The sequence below is a fragment of the Bos indicus x Bos taurus genome, chromosome 9 (genome assembly GCF_003369695.1).
Source record: "Bos indicus x Bos taurus breed Angus x Brahman F1 hybrid chromosome 9, Bos_hybrid_MaternalHap_v2.0, whole genome shotgun sequence".
Lineage (NCBI taxonomy): Eukaryota > Metazoa > Chordata > Mammalia > Artiodactyla > Bovidae > Bos > Bos indicus x Bos taurus.
In genome coordinates this window covers 44,105,670-44,130,526 of record NC_040084.1, presented here as the reverse complement: position 1 = coordinate 44,130,526, position 24,857 = coordinate 44,105,670, and the positions used below count along the sequence as shown (strand labels likewise).

The 24,857-nt window shown below is 40.7% G+C and overlaps 1 pseudogene; it reads left to right on the top strand.

Moving 5' to 3' along the window:
- Positions 1 to 8,498: 8,498 nt before the first annotated feature.
- On the top strand, positions 8,499 to 9,344 carry LOC113898714 (annotated as a pseudogene).
- The last annotated feature ends 15,513 nt before the right edge of the window (positions 9,345 to 24,857 follow it).

Sequence of the window (24,857 nt, the reverse complement as noted above, 5' to 3'; positions counted from 1 at the left end):
AGAAAGAAAACCAGAAAAAAAGACAGTAATTCAGTCAGGGAAGTCACCAGTGGCTGAAGAGTCCTATAGGCCACAGAGCACTATTACAGTTGGGGACCAGACAATGTGCTGCCGCCACCACGTTCAGGTTACTTACAACTGCAAAGTGAACATCTGTGGCCATCTGTCTGCAAGCAGGCTGAGGGTCAGAGGCACAGTGAAACATAGACCTGAAAGTGGACTGAGATAAGCTTAGGAGAGGAAAATATGTGAGGCATCTAATAGACTTCACTTAGAAAAAGACAGCCAGTTGAAAGAAAGTATGGATGGGGTCTCCTTAAATAAATTATGACTCAGCAAGTGCCATTTTATCTGCCTAAGAAAATAATTACAGGAAAACAGTATTTCCTGAAAAGTCCCTGTGAATGAGCTCTTCTGGAATAGCACCAGAGGTTTCTGGCAGATGGGAGTAGCTCTGCATGACTTTGGAGATGACCTGGCCCAAGCTCTGAAAGGTAAAGAACTGAGACATTACAACCATGCCTTTCTAAAGGCACTGAAATCTGCTTTCCAACCCTTCCATGACAACTAGCATATTGCACGTGTGGATTGCCCTTTAACCTGACTTTTACAGGTTTTTCTTCCTCTGCTTGTTTCTTAATCCCAGAGTTCCTCTGGGCTCTAAGCCCTCCTCTTTCCTGATACACTCTCCTTAGGGGATGCCATCTGCTCTGTTGGCCTTACAGTCATTTATGTATTGATGACTGTCAAATATTTACTCTCAACCAGACCTCTTGTCTGAGCTCAGACCTGGACAGCAACTGCATATTGCATATCTCCTCTAGTGCATTTTACAAATTCAACTTGTCTAAAATTGAACCCATGACTCCTGGAGACTCATGCCTTCGCTATTGTTAACCCAAGTTGGCCACCTGGAGCCCTCATTTGAATGCTCTTTCCCTTGGCCCACACTTCACCCACACACTAGTGGCCCAAATTAACCCACTGCTCTCCAACCCCATTTCCATTAGCCTAGACTCAGGAACCACTATCTTTCATTTCATTATCACAACAGCTTTCTGAGTCATCTTCCTGTCTGTGATCTTGACTCTGCCTGACTTCATCCCCATTCCATTCTAAAGCACTCTTTCTGAAATAAATCCGATCACTTCACTTCTTCAGCCTGAAACACTTCAGTGGGTTACTACAGCTCTTAGGATAAGGTCCAAAGCGGTTAATACCATCTGAATAACTTGACCCGTCCCATTGTCTTACCCCTCGCCAATGCCTCCCTTTACAGTCCAGTTGAGCTTGTTCTAGTTCCTTGAATCCACCAAGTTCTCCTTTAACAACAGACTTTTGTACATGCTGCCTGGCATTCTCTTCTCCTTTGCTTTGCCAAACGATGACTATTTCTCCTTCAGGTTCCAGTTTAGACAAAACTTCCCTTGACAAGCCTTCCCTGTCCAGTCTAGTCTGTTTTAAATGGCCTGCAGTGAATTCCTAAACACCCTATATTTTTTCCCCATCAAATCACTGTCTACGGTTAATACCTACATATACAGCTTTGTCCTTCACCAGACCTTGTGCTCAATGAGGGTAGGAAACATGTCTGTTTTGTGGGAAATTGTACATCCAGCACCCAGCCTAGACTTTTTGTATGTTGTTTAAATGATTATATAAAATATTGGATTTATAGGCCCTCTGATCAGCAGCAAAACTCTTCTAGGTCTACATCAAACAAGGTCCCCTCAGAGAATTAGAAAGATTTTCAAGTTCCTTTGTCTAAGTTGAGCCTGGCAGCTGCAGCATCTCCAGGAACATTCATTCCCTGATGTGTGGCCAACAGAAGTCTACTGAGGGATTCTCAGCTGCAGCTCACTGCAAAGTTCTTACTCCAAGCACAGAATAATCTCTTCACTTCCAATGAGGGACATCAAGAAAGAAAGAGTTTTCCCTTTGGTGTCAGGAGCCTAGGAAGGCAGAATATAAAGCAGAAAAGTCTACATGAACTCAGAGTCTTTCTAGAGAAGACTGTATTGGACCGTACCCTAGATCAGTGGTTTCAAAACTTGAATCAGAATCACCTGGACGACTTGTCAAAGCACAGATGTCTGAGCCTGACCCCCAGAGTTTCTGATTCAGTGGGTCTGGGATGGGGCCAGAGAATTTGCATTTCTAACAAGTTTCCAGGTGATATTGATGCTGCTGATCTGGGGACCACAACCTTGAGAACCACTGCACTAAACATCTGAGTCACCCTCTTAGTCACACAAACACAAGAGAAGTAGGCACCCCCTGTCCTGGGGCAGAGGCACTCTTCTTAAACTCTGGAGAGGAAGCTCTCACTGCTGGGCAGGGAGCAGGGAAATTTGCATAGGGATTCTAGAGCCTCTGGGAAATAAGAAATCAGAAAAATGAAAACTCCAATCCCTTCTGTATTAAAGTTGAAGTTTGCTAGAACTGCTCTGATAACTTAGGACAGTTCAAATTATAATAATTCTTCAAGAAAAGGATATCAGGGGCATTGGGATGGAAGTGCTTACCCAGCAGTCTTTCACTGGGCACAGGGAAGGGCCCCCAAAATAGGTCTGTTCAGTGAACGTGCACACACCCAACCCACATAAACTGGCTGGCAAGACACAGGGTGATCTAATTAGAGTCAGCCCCAAACAACTGCTGAAACTATTGGAACAGAGACCTTTCCCCTCTGGTATTACAAGACAGATAAGCAGCACGTCTGGGGCTTCTGGTAGCCAGTGCCAAGAGGGAAGAGCATGGCAGAGAATGACACCCACACTGAAGAAAACTCAGCCAAGAAATGAAAGAAATAAGACTTCTGATGACATCATTTGAATCCTGCTGGGCCTAAAGTTACAATATCTTGAGCTTGAGCTGAGTTTCTGTCACTACTGAAAGAGTCTTGACTGATGGAATTCTACTAGCAAACCAATACATTGCTCTGGTCAAGAATGTTCAAGTAACCATCTGTTCTAGCAGTTTCTCTGGAGATAGATAGAAGTGCCAGACCTACAGCTTTGCCATCCCCTCTGGGATTCTGATTTTCTCCCAACAAATCACTAGCACAGTGTATGTGTGCTCAGTCACTCAATCATGTGCAACTGTTTGTGACCTCATGGACTGTGGTCCGCCAGTCTCCTCTGTCCATGGGACTTCCCAGACAAGAATACCAGAGTGGGTTGCCATTTCCTCCTGCAGGGGCTCTTCCCAGCCCAGGGACTGCACTCATGTCTCCTGCATTGGTAGATGGATTATTTATCACTGAGCCACCAGGGAAGCCCACTTTAGCATAGTTCTTAGCCTCATCACTGCTTACTTGCCTTCATTCTCTGTGAGCTCCTTGAATATATGTTCTTTATAACAGTTTTCTTGATTGCCAGGCAAGGTAGCTGGCTTACAGATGCTCACTTTGCAAACAGCATTTAAATGAAAAATAACAAATTTGGGTCAGGTTAGTTTGCATGAATTAAAGGGAAAAAAGGAGGGGAGGACAAGGTACACTGGAAGGAATATGAACTAAACCAGGTAATAACCCACAAAGGTGGGCTTCCAGAGTCAGGTAAACCTTCACTCTGCCCCAGAATATTTCTAACTGAATCTCAACTCCTACTAACAGCTTCAGCATTTTTCTTTTCTTTGGGAAAAAAAAAAACATCATGAGGGAGGGGGTGCCAGAGAATGACAACTGACATGGTGACTCCCACATAAGTCAGCTTCCTCTTCCCCAAATCTGTTTCCAGAAACTCTGCCACATCATGCACTGAGAACCCCCTGGCTTCCAGCTCAAAAGAAAGTCTCAGAGGTGTCAGGCACAGATGGCAGGAGCCCTCCTTTGGTGGTTCTCAATGATAAATAGCTTCCTGCCAGAGCGCTCCCCAACTCTGAACTCCTGGAAGAGAACTACCACATGGGAAGCAAAACCCAGGAAAGGGCTGGAAGCGTACCCTGCATAGGGTTTGTCACTCATGGCTTCTAGGTTAAATGTGTCTGTGGGAACCCCTGGACACAGCTGTGGTCACGAATGTTCCATCCAACAACTGGACCCAGAAGTGGCCCATTTTTCTGACATCAAGAGACCTTCCATGGAAGGAAAACAGAAACAGCACAGATGGAGCTGCCTTTTCAAATCCTTGTGGATGTCATGAGATTAGCAGCTTTCCTCTGAGTCGGCCTCAAAGACTTCCTTTACAATTGTTCATAAGCTCGCTCAAGGGATAGGCAGTGAAGTTCACTCAAACAAAAACATAACCTCAAACATCGAAAACAGCTGGTGGAAATTGTGACTGTTATAGAGGAGCTGACTTATCTAGCTGAGTCAAAACAAGTGTGAGTGCTTCAAACAGGCACGAGATCAGAAACATAATTAGGTGTTTATTGAGTGCTGTCCTTCTTGATTTTTTTTTCTCCCTTGCCGGACATGAGTCTCCTCTTTAGGCTTCATCCTGACAGGGAGTAAAATCCTTTATGATATCAGAATTGACATTTTTGAAAATTTATTTGAAAATAGTTTTCTTTCTAATTATAAAAGTAGTCTGTGTTCTTCAGGGAAAAATTAAGGAACACAGAAAAACCATGAAAATAAAAATGATGTGTAATCCCACTGCCACTCTTTCCCTTTGTTCTTTTGACTTTGGATGTTCCTTTTTTTTAAAATAATTTTATTTGTTTATGGTTGTGCTGTGTCTTCGTTGCTGCGCGGGCTTTCTCCAGTTGCAGCGCATGAGCTTCTCGTTGTGATGACTTCTCTCATTGCAGAGCACAGGCTGTAGGGTGTGTGGGCTTCAGTAGCTGCAGCTCCCAGGCTCTAGAGCACAGGCTCAATAGACGGGCTTGGTTGCTCCATGGCATATGGGATCTTCCTGGATCACAGATCATATCCATGTCTCCTGCACTGGCTGATAGATTCTTTACCACTGAATCACCAGGGAAGCTCAACTTTGGTTTTTCATACACGTATACATACCACACAATTTTAAATATGTATTTAAATACGTCTGTGTTAGTCACTCAGTCGTATCTGACTCTCTGTGATCCCATGGACTGTAGCCCCCATCCATGGAATTCTCCAGGCAAGAATTACTAAAATGACTCCTTTTGATACTGATTTTCACCTAGTCCATATGACCATTTCCCCATGTCACTGATATTCTTTCCCACATTTTTATGCCTGCATATGAACACTATAAATTACTGAGTTAAGGCCAATTGTAGACATTTGGGATATTCTGCACTATTGTAAACAAGGCTGTGAAGAATATCCTTGTTGATAAATCTTTGCACATGTTCATACTTAGAAAACTTACTTTCTCTTTCAAGGCACTGAAATTCAGGCTATAAAAGGGATTGTAATTGATATTGAAAGAGTATAGCCCCTTTTTCCCTGAGAGTTTCTGCCAATTGTCTTTTTCTGCATGTTTTGAGTTGAGTTAGCTCCTTTTAGGACTTGTAGGCCTTCATGTATTCACAGAAGCCTTGCTTTCAATAGAGTTAACGGTCTCTCCAGTTTGCAATGCAGAAACATTGAAATAACTGTTTTTTAAATGTATGACAAGAAATGAAAGCAATAAATACTAGAAAAGATTACTAATCTTATTAGGAAAAAGAAAATATAGAAGCGTAATTCCATCAAAAGCGGTATCAAACTGATTAGACTCAGTTACTCAAAACTTTGTCTTCTGAAAAGCTCTCAAGTTGAATTTGTAGCAGGTTTTACAGCTGCAGGAAACGAGCTAAAATTTTCCACTTTCTTATTTTTCCTATTTTTCTAATCCAAAAAGTGAAATGAAACATTCCTTAAGGAGAAGACTCAACTGACATTATGATCTCTCATTCGAAATTTACTGCCTGCATTGAACAATTGCTTCTGTATTGGCACAAGTCATTCAGTCACTCACCATCGGGGGATGAATCACTCCCCATGAAAAATCATTCCAGAATTTGGGTAACAGAGAAGTTTGCCTCCATCCAAAATTTCGACAAATGTTGGTAAAATTTACGAAAATCATTATCATGAAAGGCTGCCATGGTTTCAAAGAGCATCTCTTAGTAGTTACTGCACTCTCTGACCTCTAAAAAAAGTGCAAGCAACTTCATGCACACACACAGCCCCTGCCAGTTTCCCTTAAAAATTTCATTCTCTTCATCACCACTGAGTGGAATTAAAAACAGTTGGTCAAGCTCCACTAATCGACAGCTGCTTGCAATTAGATGAAGCATTTAAAGCCATTCTCTTAACTACCTTCCCAACTGCCTAAGCATTCAGTATGAGCAATACACCGTGATAATTTGCCAGAATGTTTAACTTATCTCCATCTCTAGTGGTTTCTATACCTTCCTATTTTCTCCAGTCTTCCCACACACTGTCTGACTCTTCCAGTTCCTCTTGTTAAATCAGGGGTGTACAGAGATTAGTTGAAACCAGGTCGAGCTGCTTTGTGCTAAGATGGAAAATTCTACCCAGGCAACTATTAGGGGGCAGAGTAAATCTTGATGTTTTTTGCAAAGAGAAAAGACTCCTTTTTTCCTCTTTTTTTTTTTATTAAACAATGAACTGGAAAGTTCACTGTAATTTTTCTCATCAAGGATGATGAAGAAAAACAAAAGTTCCTAGGCTTTTATAAACTCTTTCCAATTCTCAAAACTCACAAACACTTATTTTGGAGTAGGGAGAAAATGCACAGATCACTTTATCCAACTTTTGTCCTTTACAAACTGGGCAAAAGTCAAGATGCTTTTCCCAAGGTCACAGAAAAGAGTAGTAGTGCATGGCCTGAATCCAACTCTCTGACTCTTGGTCCAGACGGTTTTCTGCTACTTAAACTCCTTTTGCTAAAGAGAAAATCTTCCCACCTCTTCTAGAAGGAGGCAGAGACCAGCATGGCTACCCCACTTGCCTTATCCAAGGGGTAGAGCAGCTGTTCTCCCCACCGCCTGCCCTACAAGCCTCTCCAGCCAGGAACTCATCCTGGGGCTTAAAGGGCAGAAAAACAACAGACATGATATGACTTCACCTGTGCACTTATCTTTCTCACTCCATCCCCTTCATCTCCCCCACCTAAATAAGAACCCCCCTCAAACTTAACCACATCCATGGTCACATAACCATGTTGTTTTCTCATATTCCCTGATGCTTATCTCCATCCTATACCCCTTTGACCTGTTGTGTGGTCAGTGAAGGAAGGGGATATTGGAGGAAGGAAAGAGAGAAGAAGCAAGAGAGACAGAAAAGGACAATCAGTTGAAGGAAGCAGTTTTACCTTAAAATTCAAGAAGCAGAGTCAGTGTGTAGACAACAATGGGAGTCCTAGGACTTCCTTGGTGGTTTGGTGGCTAAAACTCCATGTTCTCAGTGCAGGGGGCTCAGATTTAATTCCTGATCAGGAATCTAGATCCCACATGCCACAACTAAGACCCTTCACAGCCAAATAAAATAAATAAGTAAAAATAAATATTTAAAAAAAAAGAAAAAGAAAAAGAAAGGGAGCCCTCACACCTCAGACCACTCACCCATAGCTCTGGCTTTTCTTATCTCTGCTCCTCCCAAGGCTAATCCCTTCTTTTCCAGAAACCTCCTATATTCCAATCTAGTCCACTCCTCTAGACAGTCATGGACTCCTTCTTCTGTATCTGAGGACAATTCACTTTCTCCTTAAACTCATATTTCCATTATACTTACAGCAATGAGTTATCCTTATACTTTTTCTGGTTCAAAGTCTTTTTGTTGATTTTTAATGTTATTATGAACATTTTATTATGTTGGTCATTTTATTATATAAATATAGGCTTCCCTGGTGGCTCAATGGTGAAGAATCCATCTGCCAATGCAAGAGATACGGGTTCGATCCCTGGGTCAGGAAGATCCTCTGGAGAAAGAAATGGCAACCCACTCCAGTATTCTTGCCTGGGAAATCCCATGGACAGAGAAGCCTAGAGGGCTACAGACCATGGGGCCAAAAAAATGTCAGACACATTTAATGACTAAAAACAACAGCAAAAATATAAATGTATATGTGTGTGTGTATACATATATATTTTATGACTAAAAACAACAGCAAAAATATATATGTATACACACATACATATATATATATATATATTTCTGTTCTATATATAGAGTTAGAGCCATATTAATAAAGACAGAGATAGATTGAGATAAAATTTTTTTTAAAGTTTTTCTATGGACATAAATCAGAGAAGGCAATGGCACCCCACTCCAGTACTTTTGCCTACAAAATCCCATTGAGAGAGGAGCCTGGTAGGCTGCAGTCCATGGGGTCGCTAGAGTCAGACACAACTGAGCGACTTCACTTTCACTTTTCACTTTCATGCATTGGAGAAGGAAATGGCAACCCAAATCCCAGGGATGGGGGAGCCTGGTGGGCTGCCCTCTATGGGGTCGCACAGAGTCGGACACGACTGAAGTGACTTAGCAGTAGCAGCATGAACATAAATGTTCTATGTTAAAAAAATACTATTCTGCCTCTTGCCCATCTTGCAAGATGGTGGATGAAAACACAGAGAAGCTGGATAATAAGAAGAAGAAACATAAAGCCAAGAAGGCTGATGCCAGGGCAAGGTTAAGAAGGGTAACCTCAAGGCCAAAACACCTCAAAAGGGGAAATCCCACAACAACCAAAACCCCATCCTAGTCAGAGAAATTGGCAGCTTTTCCCCATCTGCTTTGTGTTCCAGCAAAGTCGTGGAAAAGAGGAAGTAATCATAAGCTACATTTAAGACTGAAATTAAAGAGAAATTTCTTTCTACCACACAAAACTAGTTTGGGTGGGGGTGACAGAAATGATGGGATCCAAATGGCTAAGCTTCACAGAACACCTGGATACTGCTCCACTGAAGATGCACCTTGAAAGCTGGTGAGCCTCAGGAGAAAACCCTTCCATCAGATGTGAGGAAGCTGTGAGCTAGCATCACTCCCAGCACCATTCCACGCATCCTCGCCGGGCACCACAGAGGCATGACGGTGGTTTTCTTAAAGCAGCTGAGCAGTAGCATGCTGCTCGTGACTGGACCTCTGGTCCTCAGTCGAGTTCCTCTGTTAGAACACACCAGAAACTTGTCATCACTGATGAGTGGTGTGGAAATCCCAAACATCTCCCTGAGGCTTATTTCAAGAAGAAGCAGCTTCATAAATCCCAGACACCAGGAAGGTAAGACCTTCGATGCAGAGGAAGGGAAATTCAAGCTCACAGAGCAGCACAGGGTTGATCTGAGAGACCTGGACTCACAAATTCTGCCAAAAAATCAAAGCCATCCCTCAGTTTCAGGGCTACCTCTGTTCTGTGTTTCTGCTCACAAATTGGTGTCCTAAATATCTTACAAAGAACTGATACACTGACCCCAAAAAATTATTCTGGGTGGTGTAGGTATTATGTTGATCACAAGTATAAAGCTCCTCAACATAACGTAAATATATTGTAAATTTTATGGATAATGATTAAATACGTACACTGTATCAGAAATTAATCTCATAATGAATTCCACAACCCTGTTTTTATCCCAATTAATTCATGCATCTATGATTTGATAGTACCTGGTGGCTCAGAAGATAAAGTGTCTGCCTACAATGTGGGAGACCCGGGTTCAATCCCTGGGAGGAAGATCTCCTGGAGAATAAATGGCAACCCACTCCAGTATTCTTGCCTGAAAAATCCCATGGACAGAGGAGCCTGGTAGGCTACAGTCCATGGGGTTGCAAAGAGTCGGACACGACTGAGCAACTTCACTTCACATTACTAAATTATGACAGTTTTCAGAGTTATTTCTTTTTCTAATTTTTCATAGAGGTAAGAGAAAGTGCTTGTTTTATCCACCTCGAGGAAAGAAAAGTTTTGTTAAGGAATGACATTAAAGGCTAGACTCTCCTTTCTAGTTATATATCAAAATAACAAAGTGATCCATCATCAAAAATTACTTTTAATGCCCTACCTGCTGACAACTTATTTAGGGCCTCCTTCAATTTTGTTGAAAGCCAAGAACTAGAGACCAACTGCCTTGAGAACAGGTTTTATTTTAATTCCATGATAAGAGTAATTTACTTTCCCCCCTTTCAACACCAAGGTTTTTTGAGTTTTTTTATTGAGTTATTTTATCTTGCTGAGTTGTATTTCAAGTTATTCCTTAGTTTATTCCCCAAGTATTTTATACCCTAAGCAAGATTCACTAGGAGATAAGTTGATAAGGAGATAAGGCTTTATTCATAAAAGGAAAAGGTAAATGAGAGCTACCAAAATATTGGCCGTGGGTAGATCCATTTTAAAAGGAGGGTTCAGGATGGGGAACACATGTATACCTGTGGTGGATTCATTTTGATATTTGGCAAAACTAATACAATTATGTAAAGTTTAAAATAAAATAAACAAACAAACAACAACAAAAAAAGAGCACAGAAGAAGATGATTCTCCTAAACATTACATGTGCCTGCATACCCATTAGAAAGTCTACATACTCTCTAAGAATGAACACATTCCAATTTGAATGTCATTGGACTAAAGACTCCACATGATCTAGCCCGTACTTACCAGTCTCAATTCAAATCTTTCTCTCACTCATGCTTTCAGTTCCTCTGGGTCATTGATATGATGTTCCTGCTGCCTGAAAGCTATTTTCTCAGACATCATCCCTAACTACCCAAATCATAATAGTTTTCTCAGTTCTCTCTCTCTCTCTCTCTCTCTCTCTCTCTCTCTCTCTCTCTCTCACACACAGTTCTGTATTCTTCTTTCTCCTAACAGCCATCAGATACTTATTTGTATTTATTTAAGTAGCTCACTAGACCAGTGCCGAATGTGGTCCCTTACCAGGATCTTTAGCATCGATTGAGAACTTCATAGAAATGCAAAGTTCCAGAGCCCACACCAGACCTAATGAATGAGAAATTCTGAAGCGATCTGTAGTTTATTAAGTCTTCCAGGTGTTTCTGATGCTGCTAAAGCTTGGGAACCCCTGTGCTAGATCATAATCTCCATGAAGGAAGAGCATACGTCAGTTTTTTCATCACTGTTTACCTAGAATTTTACCCAGTGGCTGGTATATAAGAAATGTTTTATAAATTTGTATTGTTGAATAAACTCAAATAAAACAAAAATTTGCCCACAGTAAGGGATATAGTCAGAGAAGGCAATGGCACCCCACTCCAGTACTCTTGCCTGGAAAATCCCATGGACGGAGGAGCCTTGTAGGCTGCAGTCCATGGGGTCACTTAGAGTCGGACACGACTGAGTGACTTCACTTTCACTTTTCACTTTCATGCATTGGAGAAGGAAATGGCAACCCACTCCAGTGTTCTTGCCTGGAGATTCCCAGGGACGGGGGAGCCTGATGGGCTGCTGTCTATGGGGTCGCACAGAGTCGGACATGACTGAAGCGACTTAGCAGCAGCAGCAGCAAGGGATATAGTACAGCTTATATGCAAAACTAAAACAAATGATACAAATGAACTTATTTACAAAACAGAAATAGACCCCAAGATGTAGAAAAGGAACTTACGGTTACCAGAGGGGAAGGGTGGGAAAACTGATAGTAATGGAGTTTGGGATTGACATGTACACACTGCTGTATTTAAAACGGACAACCAAGGGCCTACTGTATAGCACAGGGGACATTGTCAATGTTATGTGGCAGCCTGGATGGGAGGGGAGTTTGGAGGAGAATGGACACATATATGTGTATGACTGAGTCACTTTGCTGTCCACCTGAAATTATCACAAAATGTTAATCAGCTACTTTCTCAGTTCAGTTCAGTTCAGTCACTCTGTCATTTCCGACTCTTTGCAACCCCATGGACTGCAGCATTCCAGGCCTCCCTGTCCATCACCAACTCCCAGAGTCCACCCAAACTCACGTCCATTGAGTCGGTGATGCCATCCAACCATCTCATCCTCTGTCGTCCCCTTCTCCTCCTACCTTCAATCTTTCCCAGCATCACGGTCTTTTCAAATGAGTCAGCTCTTCGCATCAGGTGGCTAAAGTATTGGAGTTTCAGCTTCAACATCAGTCCTTCCAATGAACACTTAGGACTTATTTCCTTTAGGATGGACTGGTTGGATCTCCTTGCAGTCCAAGGGACTCTCAAGAGTCTTCTCCAACACCACAGTTCAAAAGCATCAATTCTTCGGTGCTCAGCTTTCTTTATAGTCCAACTCTCACATCCATACATGACTACTGGGAAAACTGTAGCCTTGACTAGACAGACCTTTGTTGGCAAAGTAATGTGCTTTTTAATATGCTGTCTAGGTTGGTCATAACTTTCCTACCAAGGAGTAAGCGTCTCTTAATTTCATGGCTGCAGTCACCATCTGCAGTGATTTTGGAGCCCCCAAAAATTAAGTCAGCCACTGTTTCCAGTTTCCACATCTATTTGCCATGAAGTGATGGGACTGGATGCCATGATCTTAGTTTTCTGAATGTTGAGCTTTAAGCCAACTTTTTCACTCTCCTCTTTCACTTTCATCAAGAGGCTCTTTAGTTCTTCTTCACTTGCTGCATAAGGGTGGTGTTATCTGCATATCTGAGGTTATTGTTATTTCTTCTGGTAATCTTGATTCCAGCTTGACCTACATTCTAATATAAGATGAAAAAGTTTTTTTTAATGAAATACATTTCTATAGTGATCCATTAAATACATGGAAATATATATATACATATACACATTTCACAAAATACTTACTACATGCCATAGACTCCAAACATTCTCAATCGTATTCTGTTTTATTTATTTTCTTCCTGTTTTTCCAGTAAGAAGACCTATAAATTCATTTAATAGTCTACTAATGGATCTTATGTGCAGTTTGAAAACCCTAGTCACTAAGCTGTTCTACAGAAATCCATACCTATGCCCTTGTTATTCTTTTAACCTGGAATTCCCGTTCCTCTCAGCTCCTCATGCCCAACTCTCACTGATTCTTCAAGGCCCACCTCTCAGAGTAGATTTCTATGCTGTGAAGGTAATCTTTCCCTCTTTTAAATTCCCACCATATTTTTTTCTGTGCTCAGCTCTTATACCTTTTCTTACATGTTCCTTTTAATACTGTTTATAGAGTATCACTTTTCCTATTAAAGTTAATCCTTCAGAGCAGAATCCATATCTGATTCATCTTTGGACTCTTCACAGCATTTAGCATATAACTTCAAATAATGTTTCCTAAGTAAATTGGACTTTCAAGGTTCCAGGGCGAAATATTTCTAAAGGAAATAAGATTTCAATGAGTGGCTGAGAGAGGAAGGGCAGATGAGGAAAAAGGAACCACATGGCTTGGTGCCAGTGACAGAGAAGGGAGGCACGTGCAAGCCATATTATATGTATGGCGGAGGAAAGGCGGGTGGGGTCAGATGGCAGAGCACCGTAAGTGACCCAGACTATTCTGCAAGGAAAGCAGAACTATCACAGGTCTATGGGTGAACTTTTGGGGTTTTTTTCTGTTTTTTTAATGACAACTTTGGTGGCAAGATAAGAGTGGTATAAGGGTACAGAGGCTATGAACATATGTCTCTCGGATCTCCTGCATATTCTAGCACATTCACCGGCACCCACCTGCTACCCCTGTGGGCCCACTGCTGTGTTCATGCTGGGGACACTCTTTCCCAGTTGCCCCCAACCAATCACTTTGGCAAGTAGCACTGACCCCTCCCGGGGACATAGGCTCAAGAATTCATGCTACTGGGGCACAACCCTATGAGAACAGCACTGTGTGGAAGCCTTCGTATGCTGTCTCCTCCTTTTCTCCAGCCAGATCTGCTCTGCAGGGTGACATTCTTCCCACCACTCCTGCCTCTTCATCTTAAATCTTCCCAGGCATTTTCCCCCCAAATATCTCCTACACTTCTACTCCTATCTTGGTGGCCACTTCTCTGGTAATATGAACCAAATGCAGAGGAGCAGATAAGACCAGAAAGGAGGTAAGAGGCAAAGAGCTACGATGGACGTGCCTGAGTATTACTGAAAATATACCTACATGTTCATTAATGTACACATACAGATATTGAATTGCAGTGAATACACTTAACTGAAATTACCAAAACTGAGGGAAGGAAGAATTCACCTAGACAGCCACTGTTAAGAAGAAAGGCAGATCTTTCATCAAAGCACATTTCTTAGTAGGCATAAATCCAACTAAGGTCAGATAACACGAGACAATCTCTCACAAAACGTGAGATGCGCCACAAACTAGAACTCTCTTGCCGTATCACGCGCTACCAGAGAAGCTCGGACCACAAAATACAAGCAGATGTCAACACTTTCACCTTCCACTTTCTAAATATCGCTGATTGGGCCAAGTTTCATTTCACTTAATGGGCCACTTTCCATGTTGAGGGAGAAGAGTTGAGAAAGGGCGGAAGAAAGTGTTAGGATTCAAGTTTCATATCTGCTTAAGTAAACTGATGTTGCTTACTGCTGGGTTTCAAGAGAAAAGCTTCCCTAAATCAGCCAACAGTTGTTCAGAGAAACACACAGACCCAGGGTAGGCAAATGTTTTCTGTAAAACGCCAGATACTAAACATTTTTGCCTCTACGGATAATGAGATATCTGCTGCAACTACTACTCTGCTATTATAGCCCCAAAAGCAGCCATTGACAATACAAAAAATCAACAGGTGACTGCATCCCAATAAAACTTCATTTACAAAAACAAACAATGGGCCAGATTTGACCCATGGACCATCATTTGCCAACCCCTGATGTAGAACACTAGGAATTCTTCCCCAAAATGCCCTCTTCTGGTTTGGATGTGGATGTTCCACCTGCTTTCTAATCTTTTATCTACTTAATATAAAAAGCACACAGTTAAAAAATGTAGTTGAAAATGATCAGCTATATTAAACACCAATGCTAATGAGGGAAGAGGCCATGAAACAAGCTCTGGCCTGGAGGAAGGGACTCAAAATAATCATCAGACTTCAACCTGAGATTATTTTTATCTACTGGACCATCAATTCTCAGAGTGTGGTCCTTGTACCAGCAGCATCAGCTGCACCAGGGAAATGGTTAGAAATAAAAAATTCCTGAGCCCTGTCCCAGACCTACTGAATCAGAATATGTAGGAGTGGGGCCCAGTGTTTTAACAAGCCCTCCAAGGCAATGGCACCCCACTCCAGTACTCTTGCCTGGAAAATCCCATGGATGGAGGAGCCTGGTGGGCTGCAGTCCATGGGGTCGCTAAGAGTCAGACACGACTGAGCAACTTCACTTTCACTTTTCACTTTCATGTATTAGAGAAGGAAATGGCAACCCACTCCAGTGTTCTTGCCTGGAGAATCCCAGGGACGGGGGAGCCTGGTGGGCTGCCAGATGTCTATGGGGTCGCACAGAGTCAGACATGACTGAAGCAACTTAGCAGCAGCAGCAGCCAGGTTATTCTAATGCAAGGTCAAGCATGAAGGAGAAGCATGAAGCTCTCTCTGAAGCTGCCTGTGCCTCAAATTCTCCAGCACCAAGAGGAATATTGAAATTTTGTTATTTTCTCCTATTATTAATGTCACAAAGAGATTGCCAAGACCTGGCTAACACACACTTAAAAGATACTTCACTACCTGATGACTTATTAGTGATTAAGTCAAAATACATGCTCTTTTTTTCTTCTTTGAATTTGGATAATCTAACATTTAGAAGAAAATGTTATGTAGTTCTAAATCGAATATATATTCATAAAGATTTTCTTTAACTTGATTTGCAAAGTGACCAATAGAGTCCATAGAATTGTAGCAATAAGGTGTATACCTTGTAAGAATGGGGATTGGAACCCATGGTCCAGAGCCAAAATTTGTGTATCACTGGTTTGTGGAATTAGGTAATACCCAAACCCACCCAAGTACTATTTGCAGCCCTAATTTACATGGGGACCAATGAAAATCCTGAGGACTCTCTCAAGCCATATCCATGACTACACATCAGATATCAGAGACATATCTGGGAGATTTGACAGAGTAGATGGGAAATGGAAATGAAGAATGAGAGGGACAGAAGGCAAATTTCAAGTCTCCCCCTTCCCCACACCATGCACATACACACACACAAATCAAAATAAAATTAACCATTACTAATGGAGAGTTCTCTGACAAACTAGCAATAGACATACCCTCTAGAATGCCTTTTGGAGCCTGAACGCTGAGCAGAGTCAGGTTCTGGATGCTGCTGGGCGGCATGTGAGCCATATCCCCCAGCTCTCCTAGAAGCACAGATGCACCTGGGGATACCCAGTGCCTGGGCTCACTGGGCTTGTACATGGCAAAAACAGGCTGTCTAGGGGACTTCCCTGGCAGTCCAATGGTTAAGACTCTGAGCTTCCACTGCAGGAGGCACAGGTTCCATCCCCATGTGCTGTGCAGCCAAAAAATAAATAAACTTTAAAATTTTGAAAAGCTCAGTAAGTCCTATAATGTTCCAAGTTCTATAAAGTTCCATGGGTCCAAGAGAATCAATCTCTGATCAGCAAACTAAAATCCATGGCCAAAAATAAATAAATTAAAAATTTTAAAAAGCAAGTGCGCTAAGTTCTATAATATTCCAAGTTCTATAATGGGGAACTGGCAGCACAGTGGAGGCCAGTAGTTTTGCAATCAGGAGTACCACAACAGCGTTTATTAGGCACCTTCCAGGGACTTCCTCAAAACTCGTTCTTTTTTCTTAAAGCCTAAGGGTAAGAATGTCTTCATTCATACTTAATTTTCTAACTTAGTCTGCCCTTCCTCCCACCACCCCTATCCTCCCACTAAAGGACTTTGGCTTCTCTGAACTGGTGGTTGCTGCTTTATTCTGTTTTCTACTTCAGGCTTTAAAACTGAGGTGGGAGGGGGGTTTAGGATTGGGAACACGTGTATACCCATGGCGGATTCATGTTGATGTATGGCAAAACCAATACAATATTGTAAAGTAATTAGCCTCTAATTAAAATAAATAAATTTAAATTAAAAAAAAAAAACTCTAAAAGATCGTTTACATTGCAGGCAAATTTAAAGGAGAATACTTTTATTAAGAGACAGAAAATAAAGTAAATGCAGCTAAGATTTTCAATATAATCTATAGTTAAAACATTCTTATTTAGAAAACAAATTCTTGGAATACAAAGAGTTGAGAATAGGGAGAGATTCCCATTTCTGATACTCTTTAATCAAAAGTAGAAAAGGATGGAGGTATGGATTAATTTTTTCACCTGTGATAGTCATTTTAATTTCTTGGTCATAAATATGAAAATGTCTTAGTCATAGTTGGCACATGGACCACCTCACAGATGTCCTCAAACATTCCTATTGCTGCTGGGCACCCCATACCATCAACCTTCAATACTCTTCTGCCCAAGACCTCCCCAGATGTGAATCATGTTTAAGACCAGAAAATAAAGCTTCTTCTGCAAATATAAAACCTTTAAATGCTATCAAAAATACCCTTCAGGACTTCTATCATCATTAGGCCAAATTCTCAACCCATGCAGCTCTCAAGGCTTGCATCCCTGAGGATAACATCTGGTTCTTTACTGTTGAACCACCTTGCTTTGATGGCATTGCATTGTGATCACAGTGATGTGATCATCCAATAAAAAAGTATCATTTTGATATTATTTCAATATAAGAATCCATTAATTTACTGAATAAATCATGTTGTTGAACCCAAGTTACATGAAAAGTTATTCAAACTCACCTTCTCTGCCTTCACAAATGTCTTTAACAGTAACTCAGGACCCACACAGATGTGCTAGGAAAGGAAACCTCAACTCATTTGATTTTTCCCAGGAAAATGAAATGGCTGAAATAAATAAACCACCTATGTAATTAAAAGAATACATAATACTATATTTTCAGTATAAACTTTATAAATACTTCAGTTTTTCCAAAGTTTATCTATAAAAACAATATAGTCCCTATAAAATTCCTTCATTTTATTTTCCCTAGAGTAGACAAGTTGATTATAAAAAATTATTGGTTCTTCTGGGACTGGTCATTAAAAGAAGACTTTATCCCTTTCCTCCTTCCTACTGTGAAAAATGAGATGACTGGAGCTCTAGCAGCATCTCAGGCCATGAAAGTTCTTGCAGATGAATGCCTTACGCTAGGATGCTAGACCAGGGAGAAAGAGCTTAAGCCATGGATGATGTTAGAACCACCATACCAACACTGAACTCCTACATTCAACCTTCTTTTACCAGAGAAAGCAAACTCTTTTTAAACACAGCAAGCTGTTCTGTTGGGTTTGTTTGTTTGTTTTTAACTAGCTATTACTAGTCCTACCAGATGCAATATACCATTCGCCAAATAGCAAGCTGGTATCATTTGTGATTCAAAATAAATTGTTTCAGATGTCCACAACTCACCTTGAAAGGTGCCCCCCTCCCTTGCAAAACAATAAGATAGAATGATAAATGGATAGAGGAATGGAGTGAGGTAGATAGAAACATGATAAAGTAATAAATATAGCAAAATACTAATGTAGAATAGAGATGGCAGGTATGTGGGCATTCGCTATGTAATTCCTTCAACAATTCATAATAAAATACTAAAAATTCTATTGACAAGCCATCAGCACCATTTAATATGCTTTTAAAAGATATCCCTAGTAAGGAGTTTTATAGCTTCTTTTCTCTCACTAACAGGGCCACTTCTCTCCCTGTTCTATAAACACTATTGTGGCCTTAAAAAAAAAAAAAAAAAGAACTGGAAGTACTGCCAATGGGACAAACTGGGTGCAAGTAAAAATTTTAAAGGCTATATAAACAGAAATTCATCTGGAAAGATGTTTTCTCCATCAGCACAGTAAAAAGCTAGAATAGAATTTCCTGATATAGATGTACTGTTTGACTCTCTACAGATCCCACTGGGTACAAGAGAGAGGCATCGTGTTCTTTAATTTAAAAGTAACTTTCACTCATAAAATGAGGTTAGGAATGTTAGAATTTCAACTCAGCTGAGCTCAGCACTAAGCAACATCATTTTCTTCTCCTGTTAAGATTCCCTTCTCCTTCCCTATCAGTACAAGGACACATCTAAGGAGATATAATTTCAGTTTGGTCTTCTGATCAACTTGAAGCATTTCTACTGAAAAAGCAATAATTGTGGTGTTGGATCTTTTCCCATCAGTCTGTATTCCAAGCAAAGAAAGACTGGAAATGAGTGTTGAACAATTCCTGGCAAGAATGCTAAAGTTCGCAGAAGCATTGCCTGCAAACTGCCAATATAAAAGAAAAAGTCTTCTCCTATTCTCCAAGATGCAGTAAGAACAGTAAGAATGTGAATCAGGATTGCTGAAAACGATGCCAAAACACTGATTTGGACTATAGTGTCTACTAAAAGAATCTATTTCTTGGGACTAAAATGCAATGCCTTCAGAAAATGATACAAATTTAATTCCAGAAAATTAGCTGGGAATTCAACCAACAGTATGCACTTATTATATTTATTGAGGGATATGAGAGCAGATACTGAAGAATGCAGATTCACATAATAATCCCATAGAGTCTCTTGTTTATGACTTACTGAAAATTTCTGCTTCTGAAACATCTTTCAAATTTGACCTCATCTCAGAAAGAATGCTCTTACAAAGCCTGGAGAAAACATCCTTGGCTATGTTTAAGTTATTCAAGGATGAAAAAGTACGATTTACATATGTATTTAATTTTTGTAGAAAAATCACCCGCAATAGATGGCATTTTATAGCATAGTCTTCTGGGAGAGAAATAAAGAATGGAGCAGTCCAGACATTATAGACATTGTCAGTCTAGGGCAGAGGGGTAAGCACTTTATATGGATTATCACCTCTGATCCTCACAAAATCTATTAAGATAGGAATTGTTATTCTTTCCATTTTATAGATGAAGAAATAGTTGCTTAGAAATGCTTGCCCAAGGTCACCTGTCAGTAAGTGGTGCAGCCAACACTGGGATGCAAGTCTGACTGATGACAGAGCCTGGTCTTTTAACCATCATCTGAGATGGCTGTGATCTTCGAAAGTCAAGTACCCCGCAGAACATTCAGTGAGAAAGTGAGGGAGAAGAATGGTGAAAGGGAGGAGGAGGAGGCAGAAAGGGAGGGAGAGGGAGAAAAACTTGTCTAACATATAGGTTGGGAAAACTGTAAAGAGGCCATTAAAAGTTATATATATGAAATATTTCCCATCAAATCTGGATGATTTCTTTGCTTCTTGCTTACTTTTTTCATTCTTCATTTCTTCCATGTATCATTTCCTCTGGTAAAAATTTTTTTTAAAAAAGAGGAGCAAGTATTTATATCTTTAGTTCAGTTCAGTTCAGTCGCTCAGTCGTGTCTGACTATTTGGGACCCCATGAATCGCAGCATGCCAGGCCTCCCTGTCCATCACCAACTCCCGGAGTTCACTCAGACTCACGTCCATCGAGTCAGTGATGCCATCCAGCCATTTCATCCTCTGTCGTCCCCTTCTCCTCCTGCCCCCAATCCCTCCCAGCATCAGAGTCTTTTCTAATGAGTCAACTCTTTGAATGAAGTGGCCAAAGTACTGGAGTTTCAGCTTTAGCATCATTCCTTCCAAAGAAATCCCAGGGCTGATCTCCTTCAGAATGGACTGGTTGGATCTCCCTGCAGTCCAAGGGACTCTCAAGAGTCTTCTCCAACACCTTGTAAAAGCGATTCATTGTAAACTACCTCTTCCTCACTTCCACTTTTTCCAAATATTTATTAAACACCATTGTGTGCCATACCCAGTCATTTATATTCTGCCTTTACTATAGAATAAGTCAAACTTAATTTACTTTTATTAATTAAAAGGAAAAAATACTTTACTGACACAAACTAAGGCAATGAGGCACTAAGCCAAAAAGCAACAAAGAATCTGTCAGAATATTAAAAGTGTTGACATGAAAGGATTGGATGAAGTTTCACGTACATGAACCAGACCAGATGCCCAGCTAGAAGGACCACTTTCCTTGGCCTTCACCATGAAAGACATGCAACCATCACTGACATTAAAGCCACTTGAGAAGGGCCTTTTATGGGAAGGAAAACAGATAAAAGGAGCGGACAGGATTCAGAGAACCAATAAGAGTTGACGACAAAAACTGAGAATACCTCATTTTCACTTTGTTTACGGCCTGATGGTTCTGTGAGTTATGAGGAAAGAGTCAAAACCTTGTCCATCTTGTTCACCATTGTATACATAGCACTTGGCACTCTACCAAGAATATAATAGGCACTCGCTTAAAAAAAAATTGGTTGAATAGATTAATTAATGAATAAGCCAGAAAATGACCAAGAAGCAGTGACTTTGATAAACAACAAGGTCCTACTGTATAGCTCAGGGAACTATCTTTAATATCCTGGGATAAACCATAATGGAAAAGAATATTAAAAAGAATGTGTGTGTCTATACATATATATTTTTTTCAATTATATATATAACTGAATCACTGTGCTGTGCAGAAGAAATAAACTATAGAAAATCAACTATACTGCCATTGAATAAATAAGTAAAAGAAGCAGTGAGTTTATTGTCTCTGTCATTTGACACTAAAGGAACAGCTGTCCATCCAAAAAATGTTGAGGTCTCTTTATCCAATTTATGTACATCCAGAAACTCTGACAGTCTAGAAATTCTATTATGAATTCACATCTCACAATAACAACAATTAAAAAACACAGTAATCTATAACTCTAATATAAAAGATACAATCATAGATAAGTGAAGAAAAAAGGCAGTACATGGCAGAGATTACTCACTTCCTTACTTCTAAACCTGTTTGGTTTCATAAAGAGATTCAGTCACCCTCAAGATTTGTCATACCCGTGAGGGAACGTTCCTTTTGGAAAGATCACCTTGTTGGGTTTCTGTTAAATGACCCCATTGACCACTGCCTTCCAAGCATACTAAATTAAGAAATGATTGTGAAATGTGGGGAAATCTTGTTTAGCTCAGATCACAAGGCCCTAAAGCCCTCACCAATAGTCATTGATATTTAGTCTGATCAAGTGTTAACAGGAAAAGCAAATATTCTGCTCAGTTCTCCTCATTGATGTCACTTGTTTCTCTTCCTACCTTACCTCACCCCAAGGGGGTTTTATGTCATAGAGTCATAACAGTTCAGTATAAGAATATTAAAACAGGTCAAAATGATAATATATTTTGGTAGTCATTTTTATTTCAGCCTTTTGAGTCCCATAGCACATGTTTGTTCCCTGTCTAATAACAATCCTCAGAAGCCACTGAGAATAATGGCCCTGGATGTACTCCATCCCAACTGAAGAAGTGTCAAGACATGACCCAAAGGAGCAAAAGAGAAGCAAGGCTCAGTGGAAGTGAGAAAGCGCATCTGACAGGGACACAGAGTAGAGGAGCACAGCATGGAATACAGGGTCCCTGAGGAAAACAAATGGACAATCAAAGCCAAATGGGTTATAAGAAATTGACGTCTCGGTGTGGTGATAACAGAGAGTGATAGTACCCAAATAAAACATGAAGAAAGTAGTATACAGACAGACAGGAGAGGAAAAAGAAGCAAAGAGAAATTCAGTACAATGTCAGGGACTTCCCTGGGGGTCCAGGGGCTAAGGCTCCAGCTTTAAATGCAGGGGGCTCAGGTTCAGTCCCTGGTCAGGGGACTAAGATCCCACACACCATAACCAAAAGTCTGAATGCTGTAACTAAGAAGATCCCACACGCCGCAACTAAGACCTGGGGCAGCCAAATAAATAAATAATTTAAAAAATACAATGTCAGAGTAATCCAGAATTAGGTGACGAAGAACTCGACTAGAGCTGTGGTCACAGAAAAGTCAAGAAAGGACCAGAATGAAGGCTTGCCAGACTGTGTGCCCTTGGGGCTGCATGTTTCTGGCACCACCGTGCACAAGACATTTTTGTTGAATAAATGGAATGGAGAATGAGAAGATGAAGAAGAAGAAAAGTGACAGGCTCAGTAGCTATTGGATGTCTCTAAGTATTGACTCCAAAAGTTAAGAAATGGAGAAGTACCTGTGACAAGATGGAGAAACATGGCATTTGACCATGGGATTGAGTTACCAATGGGACTTCCACATAGAGCTGCTCAACGGGCAGTCAGCAATTCAGTCCATGATAGAATCAGTACTAGAGATGGAAGCTTAGAGGTGCAATCTAATGACAAGCATGTGAGTGAGATCGTAAGAGAGAAGACGAGAACAATGAGCAGAGCTTTAGGTATGGTAGGAAAGGGAACAAGCAAAAGAGACTGAGAAGAAAAAGTCAAACAAAAAAAAAAGAGAGAGAGAGAGAAGAACTAAGAAGATGTGGTGAAAAAATTATCAGGGAGTGGTTTGTGGTATGTTGAGGACTCAGATCTGAGAATGAGGGAAGCTGAACTTGAACACTGGCTCTGCCAGAAGCTCACTTTGTGATCTGGGACAAATGTCACAAATCTTTCACCTCCACATCATAATCTGCAAGTGGCCTCTGGGGGGGTTATGCCAGGTCTCAGGATCCCAGGGTTCTGAGAACTGAAGGAGCCAGAGATCAGGATAGTTGGAATGAGGAAAAGAGAGTGGTAATTAATCTCCAAGCAAAAATATCTCCACTAAGGGCAGAAACCAGCAGGCAAGACCTGAGAAGAAAAGAATAGATAGGACTTCGAGACTTTGCAAACAAATACACATGCCAAAAAAAAAGCAGCATGATCAAAGGGAGTTTTGTTTTGATGATAGGGGAGACTAGAGTTTGTTGAAACCAAGGAGAAACTAAAGGTGAAAATCTGAGACAAACATCTTAGAGAAGATAAGTGAGAATGGAGTCCAAAGTATAAGTAGATAAAAATGAAAGAATATTTTTGTTCCTGGGGTGCAAAGGAGAATGGTGTCATACAAGTGCAATGTGGACAAAAAAATTTTAAATAGAGACTATTTATGTGTGGAGCTGACTCTTTTTACAACATAGTCTAATAAAGGAGGCAAATTGTTATACTAGTTACCTTTTGCAATATTACAAATTACCCCCAAAACTGGTTGAAAACAAAAATTAGAGTTGACAAGGGGTAGGAATCAAGAAACATCTCAGCTTGGTTGTTATGGCTCAGGCTTTCTCATGAAACATGTAGTCATGATGTTTTTCTGGGCTGCAAGGCATCTGAAGGTTTGACTAGCGCTGGAAAAGCCACTTCCAAGATGGCTAACTCACATAATTATTGATTGGAGGCCTCTGTTCCTTGTCATATGTACTAGCTTTCCTCATGTATGTCACCTGACCTCCCCCCCTCCTCACCCAGAGCAAGTGATAGAAGAGAGTAACCAACATGGAAGCTGCAATGTCTTTTATGACCTAGTCTCCAAAGTAGCACAGTCACTTCCACCATATTCTGTTCATCAGAAAAGAGATACTAAGTACAGATCACTCTCAGGGGAAAAGGAAATAGGCCCCACCTCTTGAAAGAATGAGTATAAAATAACTTGTGGACAAATTTTAAAACTACCAAAGTCTTTAAAGAACATGTGGATTAGGAGGAGGGTCGACAATTTAGAAAACAGTAGCAGTGGAATATCCACTGAGGGGTACTCCAGGGGTTATTGAGTGTAGATCAAAAGGTCCCCCAAAAGGTTATACTAATGCTACAACAACAAAATGGCCTTTTACAAAGAGTGAAAGCAATGATATGACTGATATGACTTTTTACCAGGAAGAATGCTATTGTTATCAAACCAAGTAAAAGCTCAAAAAGAGCCCATTAAAGGTCATAAAAGGTAAGAAAATAAACCACCCCAGACACACCAGAGAGGAAATGCTGACAGATCCACAGGATCTGGTACACGGCTATGCTCACTGCACTGGTCAACCAACTCCAATTTGGTTGTTTGCCTCAGTGCTCTTGGCTCCACTGAATTAATTATCCCCTGAAAGCAACTTAGAGGAGGAATCATATTGT